Genomic DNA, 12,289 nt, shown 5'->3' with positions numbered 1-12,289 from the left:
TTAACTATAGTCATCCTAGAGTGCTACAGAACACTAGAACTTATTTCTTCTATCTAGTTATTTTTTTTCCTCTGTTCCTGCCCTTGTCTTTCTCTCCCTGTGAGCCACATTAAGAATTTTGATCCTCATCTAAAAAGATCGCTAATCAACCAAAGGATTCGAAGCTGGCTGAGCATGATGTGATTTCCACATATTTTTTAAGAACTCCCAAGTGACAGTAGAGAGTGAATTGAAGCGAGCACTGAAGGGTTTGCCCTGGCCGCAGCCCTAAAGTGGCCCCCTGTGTCTCTGGAAGCCCCTCCACCCTAACCACAGCTCAGTGTCGTTGGATGGTCACTTGACCTAAGGGCAACCAACCAGCAGCTATGACAGAGTCTGCCAAGATAGAGATGTGCTGGTTACTACTCTCTCTCCACGGAGATTCTGGTTGAGTCCTCAGGGATGAGACCCTAGAAATCTAGATCTTTAAAAATTGCCCCAACTGATGTAAATAACAAGCCAGTCTTGGGAGCCACTACTCTAATAAATTTGAATTAAAAGATACAGAAACAATTCTCAGCAGTGGTGGGTACTGGAAGAAGGTTGTTGTAATATCAGGGCTTGAGACCATTTTAGGCCAAGTGCCAAGTGAGTGATTAGAAGGTGTTGCTTGGGGGATAGAGGAACTGAAGAGAAAGAGGCAGAGAAGGAAGAGAGGAGCTCTTTCTGAATTTCCAACTGCCAAGGACCGGCTCTACTTTATTTCATGTCCCTGTAGCTTCTAAGAATATTGGATCTTTACAGGAATCCTTCCTCCCTCCCTCTCTCTGTGTGTGTATGAGTGTGCACTAAGTCGAGTGGGTTTCTGGTCCTTGCTATTGAACACTCATCAAACTGGAGGAACTGCATAATGTCAGAATCTTTCCTCATTTTTCCCTTCCCTTACTCTGCATTCTCCCTAATTCTCCTCCAACCCAACCCACACCTTTGTCAAGGTCTTTTTCTCTTCCCAGGAACTGATGATCTAACCCAAGTCAGAGTGTCCTTCAATGCCGTCACACCAATGACAAGGCTTTGGTGTGATATCCACAAGCAGGCACATTTCCATTTGCAAATCCTCCCAGAATTCCTGTAGCACAAAGAACAATGGGTTCTTGGAATGTGTAGGGGCCAGAGTTAGCTGAGGAGGAGGGCAGTTGATGAGGGACTTGTTGAGGGGCTGCTTTACTTCACACTTTTCAACCACACCTTATTGGTCAAGATCAGAAAAGCCTGCTCAGAGAAAAAGCTCTGATTTCAGCATCTATTCACACCCCTGAAAGTTTAACCCCAAGTCACCATCAGGAACAAAAACTTTAGTACTGACCTTCTCAAGTAACTGTGACCTAACAATCACATTGGATTACATGGTCTAAGAGTTAGCTCTTTGTAGATAAAACCTAAGTATCTCTACTGAAGAAAACAAGAGGAAGCTTCTATTTAGAATTGGGTCAAATTGAGAAAAATGAAAGTCGTTACCCTCAAGACACCTTATTTCTAGTAGAGTTACCTACACATACACACACACACACACACACACACACGCACACACAGAGTGAAAGAGAAAGACAGAAAGGAGAGAGAGAGAGAAGTAGATGGAAATCCTGGAAGAATTTTTACTAGAATGTTAACTGAGTAACTTTGGATAAAGCAATTCATGTTTTTATTTTGATTTGTTTTGGTTTTGCTTATTTGTATTTTCTTAATGTTTTATAATATTTACAATACTATTGCATTAGCATTATAAGAAATTTTTTTAAGAAAGGAAGAAAAGAAAATAAGCCCCCCCAAAAAAAGGAAAAAAAGAAAAAGAAAAGGAGACAGGAATGGAGAGAGTAAGGTCGGAAGGGACAAAGAGAAGCTTGGGAAAAGGTACTGTCAGTGTTTAGACCCCGCAGTCAGTCCTGGTGTGTGTTTTGTTGTCTTATTCTGCAGAGTGATGTGTTTCCAGACTTGATGTGTGAAATGTGGGGGCTAAATGCACCACCAGGAAGAGGAGAACAGAGGGAAGCCATCTGCATGCGGAGAATCTCTTCTAACAGAGGACTTACTCAATAGCAAAAACACTTTGTTCCTGTTTCAAGTTTAAATTATAGCCACAGCAATATCGAAAACCCGACAAAAGGATCATTCAGGTCAACTTCAAAGAGGAGCTGAGATGTAGGATCTGTCAGGGGCGAGCATGCCACACCTCCACCTCCACACTGGGACCCACCCAGGGCTGGGACTACAGATGCTCAGGGCTCACTTTGTTTACTCTCCAGGGATTTAACTGATGGAATCAAGATGAGGGCACTTCGCACATGCTTCATTTTTCTGTTTTTCTTTTCCCCTCTTCTCTCTCTTGCTTATTTCCTTATATCTGTGTACTCTTGAAAGACATTCTTTTTCTTTCCCTCTCTCCCTTTTTCCCTCTCTCCCTCCTTCCCTCTCCTCTCCTTCCCTTCCCATCTTTCCTCTCCTCTAAGGGCCTTGAATGAGAAGCTTCTAAGACCAGAAGCTGCCTGGTTGTGTGATTTTGTGATTCACAACTTCACTCCTGGTTGACTAGTTGGTAATACACCTTCCCTGGCTTCCAGGTCCTGGCTGGGGACTGACCCAGAGCTAACTTCTCACTCGAGTGATCACTGAATCATTTAGGATTATTAAGAATTCTTTTAATTTTATTTTTAAGATTACTTCAAGGATCGTTAAGATCCTTATATTTCTCTTTAGAAAAATAACTGTACTTTGATATCTTGGATACAAATAAGGCTAAAGCAATACCAAACAGGTCAGATTAAACTGCAGTGTAAATTCCAGCCCTCTGATGCCAAATTTCAGAAAGGACATTTCCCTCTTACACAAAACACTGACTAACAGTGGTATTTTTGTTTTTAATGCTTACAAAGCACTTTTGCTTTATATTGGGTGAAGCTTTCTACAACTCTGAGGGAAACAGGGCACATGTTATATTAACCCCAGTTTACAAGGATAGGAAACAGAGACTAAAAGAAGTCAAGCGGCCTGTGGAAGAAGGTAGCCACCTGGGAAAGAACTGAGGTGCAGCTGTTCGGCCCACATCCGGGGCTCCTCCACACCAGCCACAATTCCCTTCCATTCCCAAAGAGAAAGAAGCTCCTTTCCCAGAACTTGCTGCACTGTCCCTGCCAGCACCACGGGCAGGACAGGACTGGAGGGAAAAGTTGGAGGCTCCCTAAAATAAACTTCTAACAAACTTTGATTTTTCATGTTTAATAATTGTTTATTTAAAATTTAAATATATATGTATATTTTGAGGCAAAGCCTCACTCTGTTGCCGGGCTGGAGTGCAGTGGCGTGATCTCAGCTCACTGCCACCTCCACCTCCTCCTGGGTTCAAGCGATTCTCCTGCCTCAACCTCCTGAGTAGCTGGGATTATAGGCTCCCGCCACCACGCCCAGCTAATTTTTTGTATTTTTAGTAGAGACAGGGTTTCACCATGTTGGCCAGGCTGGTCTCGAACTCCTGACCTCAAGTGATCTGCCTGCCTCGGCCTCCCAAAGTGCTGGGATTACAGGCATGAGCTACAACACTCAGCCCTAAAAACTTTTTTTTTTTTTAAGAGACAGGGTCTCTGTCTGTTGCCCAGGCTGAGTGCAGTGGCATGATCACAGTTCATAGCAGCCTTCAACTCCCAGGCTCAAGCAATCCTCCCACATTAGCCTCCCAAGTAGCCAGGACTACAGGCACTCACCACCATGACCAGCTAGTTTAAAAAATTTTTTGTAGTGACAGAGGTCTCACTAAATTGCACAGGTTGATCCGGCCTAAAGTGATCCTCTCACCTCAGCCTCGTCAAGTGCTGGGATTACAGGCATGAACCACCTTACCTGGCCCTAAAAACACTTGATAACTCACTCCAGAATACATTTAAAAAAAAAAAATACTTAACAGTCTTAGAGACATAGGAAATCAAAACATTTACATTTACATGAGGTATTTTTATTTTAGGAAATTATGATAGGGTGGTTAGCAAAAACTTTTAAGCAGAACAAGATAAGAGGATAAAATTCTGTGGGAGAAGTGGAATGGAAATACAAGTCCAAGGAGGCAAAGAAGCACTGCAAACTTTCCCACCGTTAGAAGAGAACTTTTCCATGTATTACAAATGCATGACAGTGGTTATAAAATGACTACCATATCTGTAGCATAGTGGGTTTATTTAAGAGTAATTATAGTAGTGTTATTTATAAGTGCCAGTATTTACAATACAATAAAAATTACAGCTTTTGCATCAAAATAAAAAAAACTTATCACATTTTTTAAAGTATGGGGATACAAAGTTTTTCAACATTCCTTTGGTGGGGAGTATAAACAAATATTTTGATGACCACTGCATTAGAGAACTCGTGTCCTCATCTGAGGGTGGGAGGAGCCCTAAAATGTGCTTTTCTTAATAAACTACTTAGTGGGAGAGAGAAAGTTTTAATAAAATAATACAGGTCAATTGCCAAATTGGATATGACTTCATTTTAAGTTAGACAGGATCCTACTTTTTAAAAGCCACAAGTGATCAGAAAGTTGTGGATGAGGGATTTGACAGAGTAATTTAAAAAGCAACGATTGAATAAAACAAATTGGACTATTTTGTGTTTGTGATCAACTAAATTCTGACTGTTCAATAAGCCATTTATGCAGTATCTTTCCACTAAAAACATAGGCCTTTTCCTTTAATTAATTCAGCTGAGCAGTGTCAATGTGCTAAGGAGAACCATAGAAGATTGTCTATAAATTGGGGAAACCCACCAGTCAGTCTGCGTGTCCAGTAAAGGGGGCCAGCAGTAAGGGCTTCTCCTAAGTTTGTAGAACTGTCAAGAAGGGATCCCAGTAGTGAGAGGCCCTAGGGTGTTGGAGGGGGTATGTCTTGAAATATGTCTCTTAATGAGTTAGCTGGAATTTAAAAAAAAATTCATTCATGCGTCCATGGATAAATATATATTTATTGCCACGATGAGCTAGAGTTAGTATAAATTTACAAGGGTGGAAAGTGTTTTGTCATAGCAAAGCCCCTCAGCCCCTTGAACATCATTTAAGTATTCTATAATCAAAATTATTTTTAATAATCAGCTTACAACTCAAAAAGGACTTCCTTCAATTGTATTGAGAGCAAGTATTTGGCAATGATCTGAACTGCAAAAATATGTGTTACCTGATCGTTAGAATCACTCACTTTCTCAAGACCAGCATCAAAACCATCTACCAGGCTGAGTACAATGGCTCACGCCTGTAATCCCAGCACCTTGGGAGGCCGAGGTAGGGGGATCCCTTGAGGTTGGGAGTTCGAGACCAGCCTTGCCAACGTTGTGAAACCCTTCCTCTACTAAAAATACAAAAAAAAAAAAAAAAATTAGCCAGATGTGGTGGCCCACACCTGTAGTCCCAGCTCCTCAAGGGGCTGAGGCAGGAGAATCACTTGAATGTGGAAGGCAGAGGTTGCAGTGAGCTGAGATCGCACCACTGCACTCCAGCCTGGGTGACAGAGCGAGACTCTGTCTCAAATCAAACCAACAAACAAAAAACCCATCTGTCAAATTGTCCCTTTATTAGACATCCCCAGAGGTTTGTCAGATGCAGGACAATGCAGTATGGTAAGATTAGAGATAGGTCATATCTTCCTCTTGTAAAATGGAAGTGGGATGATCATAAAAGGAGAGGTGGGAAATGAGGGTCTCCTAATAATAAAGATATTCTGCAGTCAATTTTATCCCCATTTTATAGAGGAGGAAACTGGGAATGTAGGGGATGAGACACTTTGCCTGAAGACTGCTCGCATAACCGGAAAAGCTTGACTTAAAACCCACATTGTTCTGATTCCCAAGTCTGTAGTCTTAACTGTTATGTCTCGCAGGAGCAACTACATGGAAAGTGACCATTTGTAGCCCATCTGAATCCCAAGGATGGCTAGCAGGGGTGCTCCCTGAGTCCCCGTCCTTTTAGTGTCTTTGCCTTGCTGTGTCCTGCACACCCATCACACCCATCCACTGTCCTTGATTCTCCTCTTTTTGTTCTTCCCATTTTTCTTTAGGTTTACCAATGTCTTAAGACTTCTCTGAAGGCACCCACATGCACTGCATCCTTCCTCTCAGGGTTAAAAAGCTCTGTGCAGCCTGTCTTGTGGGGAGAATATTCAGGATTTGGACCTGTTTTCTAAGGTCACATTCCATTCCTGGACCATTTTTTTCCACTGAAGCCCACACAAAGTAATTAATATCAAATAGTAAGACAAGGTCTTCAATAATTAACACCTGGAAAGAAGCCAGCCAGCTGACATCAAAGCCAGACTCCGTGTAATTTGGTATCATGAGCTGGACAAATAATGAAGAAAAGAACACGTAGTCACCACTCGAGTATTTGGGCTGTAGCAGTGTAATAAAAACTGGACAACAAGCAAAGATAGGACGTAGGAAATTGGAAGCAACATGGAGTGGCAATGTGGACAGGGGTAGCTAAACTGAAGTGACACATGAGTTGGAGATGGGACATCCTGGAAAATATGTGGCCTGCAGGCAGTGGCTGGCTTTATATGGTTAAACTCACAGATTTCACTGAGCTCTCCTGGGTTCTATGCTGGCAGTGAAAAAGCAGCACTTGGTATGGCCAAACAATTGTTCTGAAGTCAGTTCTATTCCCTTCGGTCTGGCTGTAGCCAGGGGCATGAGGAGTGATGGCATATTTGGTATGAAATGGGCAGAAAGCCCCACCCTCATAAATACCATCCCCTGTATCTACCGCCTCATTATGGGGCTTCAAATTTCCCCCACTAGTCACCCTTCTGGATTAAAGCACTAGAGGTGTCTGCTACAATGTGTACGTTGAGAGCATGTTGGAAGATTCTGACAACAGAGACACTTATTTTTTTTTAAACTGACGTTAGCAGTTTTCCCCTATCTGGTTAGGTCTCCCTCTTCCACCAATCAAGCTGTTTCATGGCACCTGCATTACCGGGGAGCAGGGCATGCCCACCTGCCCGGCAAGCCACAGCGGCCCAGGCCATAAACGCAGTGAGGCTTGAACAGTGAGAGGGAAACATACTCTACCACGGTGTGGAGGATGCACCTTCACACGAAAGCAATTTAAAGTCCAGAGTTCATTACCAGTTTTGTTGGGGTTTTGGATTTCTTTCTCTCTCTCTTCCTTTCTTTTCTTTTTCTTTCTTTCGTTCTTTCATTATTTCGTTCTTTCATTCTTTCTTTTCTTTCTCTCTTTCTTTCTTTCTTCTTTCTTTCTCTCTCCTTCCTTTCTCTTTTCTTTCCTTCCTTTCTTTCTTCCTTTCTTCCTTCTTTCTTTCCTTCCTTCCTTCCCTCCCTCCCTCCCTCCCTCCCTCTTTCTTTCTTTCTTTCTTTCTTTCTTTCTTTCTTTCTTTCTTTCTTTCTTTCATTTCTCTCTGCTTTTTGAAACAGGGTCTCTCTCTGTTGCCCAGGCTGGAGTACAGTGGCACAATCATCTTAGCTCACTGCAACGTCCACTTCCTGGGCTCAAGCAATTCTCCCACCTCAGCCTCCTGAGTAGCTGGGACTACAGGGTGCATGCCACCACACCTGGCTAATTTTTGTATTTTTTGTAGAGACGAGGTTTCACCATGTTGCTCAGGCTGGTCTCAAACTCCTGAGCAGGCGATCCACCAGCCTCAGCCTCCCAAAGCGTTGGGATTACAGGCATGAACCACCATGGCTGGCATTTTTTGCTTTTTCAAAGAAAGTATTTCCTCAGAATTTTCTTAGGTGTACTGAAATATCCAAGAGAATACCTAGATAATATACCTTCTATTTCAATGAAGTATGAAATGCTCACTGGCAAGTGAGTGATTCACTTCTGCTTTGTATTTTAATTGAGGTGAAATTCACATAACATAAAATTAATCATTTTAATATGAATGATTCAGCCAACTGGCATCAAAGCCAGACTCAGTGCAATTTGGTTTCATTGAGCTGGACAGATAATGAAGAAAATGAACAACATTTAGTCACCCCCAGAGTATTGGGGGCTGTAGTGGAGTAATAAAAACTGGACAATAGTGCTATTTAGTACATTCACAGTGTTGTGCAACCATCACCTTTATCTAGTTCCAAAACATTCTCACCACCTCAAAAGGAAACCCTGTATCTATTAAGCAGGTATTCCTGATTCTTCCCTTTCCCCAGGCCCTGGCGAGCACCAGGCTGTGTTCTGTCTCTATGGATAAACTCATCCTGGTTATTTCATATAAATAGGATCATATGATACGTGACTTGTTGCATCTAGCTCCTTTCACTTAGCGTAGTTTTTTTCAAGGTTGATCCATGTTGTAGTATACATCCACATTTCACCCCTTTTTTGGCTGAATAGTACTCCATTGCATGGGTGTACCACATTTTATTTTTCTATCCATCCGTTGATGAACATTTGGGTTGTTTTCACCTTCTGGCTATTGTGACTAGTGCTGCTATAAACATGTGTGCACATGTATGTGTTTGAATACCTGTTTTCCATTCTTTGGGGTATATACCTAGGTATGGGATTATACAATCACATAGTAGTTCTATGTTTAAATTTTTGAGGAACTGCCAAACTGTTTTCTACAACAGCTGCATCTTTTTACATTCCCACCAGTAATATGCACTTTTTTTTTTACAGCAGGCTGGGGGCACTGTGGGGTGAAATGGCCCCAGCTTCCAGGCAGTGAATGTGCACATTTTTAAAAATTATAGCCATCCTAGTGAGTATGTAGTGGTATCTTATCATGATCTTGATTTGCATTTCCTTAATGACTAGTGATGTTGAGCATCTTTTCATGTACTCACTGGCCACTTGTATATCTTCTTTAAAAAAATGTCTATTCAAGTCATTTGCCCATTTGTTAATTGAGTAATTCACTTTATCCTTATCTTTTATTTTATTTATTTATTTATTTATTTATTTATTTATTTGACATGGAGTCTTACTCTGTTGCCCAGGCTGGAGTGCAGTGGCATAATCTCCGCTCACTGCAACCTCCGCCTCCCAGGTTCAAGCAATTCTCCTGCCTCAGCCTCCCGAGTAGCTGGGATTACAGGCGCCCGCCAGCATGCCCGGCTAATTTTTGTATTTTTAGTAGAGACAGGGTTTCACCATGTTGGCCAGGCTGGTGTTTCAACTCCTTACCTCAGGTGATCCACCCGCCTTGGCCTCCCAAAGTGCTGGGATTACAGGCATGAGCCACTGCGCCCGGCCCACTAATTCACTTTAAAATTGATGTTTATTGCCTCACAAAACCATTCACAGTTGGTATTTTCTGACTTTTAGGGTAATGATCTGTATCTTGCCTTGTTCTTGTTAGAGCTCTCATTCTGATTCCATTCCAAGAGAAATGTTAAGAACTTTCTTTTGATACTCTTCTCTGATCACAATTCCCATAATAATAGGGCTAACATCTATTGAGTTCTTACTGTGTGCTAGGCACTGTTTGAAGTGCTTTCAGTTATTAATTCATCTAATCCTCATGAAAATCCTATGAAACACATTCCACAGAGGAAAAAACTGACACATCTTGCTCCAAACACACAGTTAGAAAACGGTGAAGTGGGGATTTAAACCCAGTTTGGACAGGCATCAGTGTAGGTAAAATAAGAGTTGGTTGAGGTAGTCCTCAGCTAAAATTTCTGCCCTGTTAATCAACTCTAAAAGGTAGTTTTCAGATCAGTTTATATTTCAGGTTCTATAGAGCTATTAGGACAGGAAGATGAGCTTATGCGAAGAACTGAAATGGGTCAGGAGAGCAACAAGCATGCTGAGAGTCTTAAAAATTTACCTATGCAAATAGAAAAGAAGTGGACAAAAATAAGCACCCGTAGGGGTGAAATGGACAAACTTCAGTGAAAAACTATGGGTTTCTACTAATGAATGGGATCAATGATGCAGGAGGTGTGAGGAATAGGAGTGCCAGTCTTATCAGTGCTAAGACCGAGATCTCAATCAAGAGAACGCACAGACTGTACTGCTCATTCTCTCTCTCTCTCTCTCTCTCTCTCTAATAAAGACGGGGCCTTGCTATTTTGCCCAGGCTAGTTTCAAACTCCTGGGCTTAAATGATCCTCCTCCCTTGGCCTCCCAAAGGGTTGGGATTACTGGTGTGAGCCACTGTGATGGCCTCTGTTTAGTTTCTCATCAGGAAAATGGGTGAACATGCTCACAGCTTATGGATGCATCACTGGATAAACTTAATGAAAACCAGAACACCAGGAGCTGCACAGCAGGAAATTTCTGTAAAACATAAAAGCTCAGTAGTCTATTCTATATTTTAACACAGAAGAAAAAGCCATTCTTATTACACTGAGGAAGACAGTTTTGGTAACTGGATTCATTAAGCATAGCATATGCCCAAACTTCTTCCTGAAAGTATGCTAAGTAGCCTTTGATAATGCTATTGGTTCAGTGAAATGCAAAAATAAACCTAAAGACATTAATACATTTTAACATAAATGGGTCCTGAACATGAGATACAGCACATTCCCCAAAGCCTTTATTTCCCTACCCACTGTCATCTCTTTATTCACTTAACTTTATCCCTCACTAAAAATTACTTTTAACTCTACAGCCAGAACTGAAGTATAGGAGAAAATGTTATAAACTGGAGAGCTAAATGCCAGAAAAAAAGCGGGGGGGAGTTTGGAAAACAAAATTGATTTGAATCAGAGAGCAAAATCGACAAGAACAAGACAGGAACGAACTGCCCAAGGGTACAGGTTTGATTGTTCAGTGGACTTTGTAAATAGCCAATCATCTACTGTAAAGGCATTCATTTTTCAACTGTCAGTAGATACAGAACACACAGATGTTTGATCAAGATAAATATGAGAGACAGCTTTGAAATTCACCACAACTGCTGTGTGAAAGCAGCTCAGGAATGGTGGCCGAGAGCAGTGAAGTGTTTCCATGCATTTAATAAAATCCCCTGGGCATGTTATCAAACGATGCTCTTCTCAGAATCTGTCCACCAAGGGGTAGATAGATATCTTCATGGGAAAGTTGTTGGAGGGAAGAGAGATTAGCAGACAGAGAGTGTGGAAAGATGTCTCTGTGGAGAAGGGTTTGGAAAAAGTTCTGTAAGGAAAAGATGGGGTGACGGGCAGGAAGGAGGTGGGAGGCTGCTTCAGCTGGGGTAGGGGGTGGGGAACACAGACGTCCAGAAGAACAAGAAAGAGGTCAACAGGGTGTCCCCTTAGACAAAATGAGAAACAGGAGCCCAGTAAGGTGCACGGGATGAGATTGCCACAGTGTCCTGGCACACAAGTGCAAAGGAGGGAGCTGACTTGGGAAGCAAAAAGGAGTTGTGGTGGGTCAGAAAACCTGGAGGGGGAGATTGTTTTGGAAACAGCATTTTGACCTCAAAAAGCAAGAGAGCTGTGCAAGTAAGAGCATGAGTGAAAGGCTGCAGGTAACATTGGCAAGGTCTGTCCTTAGAAGCAGGTTTCTTGGTTTGTTTGTTGTTTGTTTGTTTGTTTTGTTTTGTTTTACTCTAGTTCAACGGGTAGGGCAAAAGACCACGGTGCTATCTACACAGAATGCTGGAAACCTTTCATGTAACATTAATCCCCATGGGCTCAGTCATCCCCAATCCCATGATTTATTTAGTTGGCCACAAGAGGTGTAAAATGCCAACGTATAGAGCAGTGGTTCTCAGCCAGGGGTGATTTTGCCCAGGGGACATTTGGCAATGTGTGGAAACATTTTTGGTTGTCACAGCTTGGCGGGGGATTAGGGGGAGTGTGGGCACTAGTAGCATCTAGTGGGTAGAGGACAGGGTGCTGGTGAACACCCTGCAATGCTCAGCACTTCTGTTTCTCAAGCGTGTTGGGCAGCCCTTCAAAGTCATAACTCTGAAGAAACACTGGGTTTTGGTTACTCCAAGCATAGTGCTTGGCCAGTGGCTTTAGTAGAGAGGAGGAGAGTTGTGGTGTTTGTCAGAAGAGAACTTGATGGAGATACACACTTTCTCTGAATATTTATATATTTTGAATTTTTTTATTCTTAAAATTTAAAATAGCCTAAATATTAAACACTTAACATTTTTTTATTATGCATGCTTATATACTATAATTTTAAATGAAAATTAGTTAAAATCCCATAAAAAAGAAGACAGTCGCCCACAACAAAAAATTATCTAGTTCAAAATGACAATCGTGCTAAGGTTGGTAAACCCTGCTATAGACTGATCCATCGTTTCCCTTTTCTTATACTCCATGCCCAGGACACACACACACACACACGAATGCACACACATGTGCGCACCCA

This window comes from Nomascus leucogenys, chromosome 16 (genome assembly GCF_006542625.1).
Source record: "Nomascus leucogenys isolate Asia chromosome 16, Asia_NLE_v1, whole genome shotgun sequence".
Taxonomy (NCBI): domain Eukaryota; kingdom Metazoa; phylum Chordata; class Mammalia; order Primates; family Hylobatidae; genus Nomascus; species Nomascus leucogenys.
The sequence above is the reverse complement of the archived record's forward strand: the minus strand, read 5'-3'. Positions refer to the sequence as shown.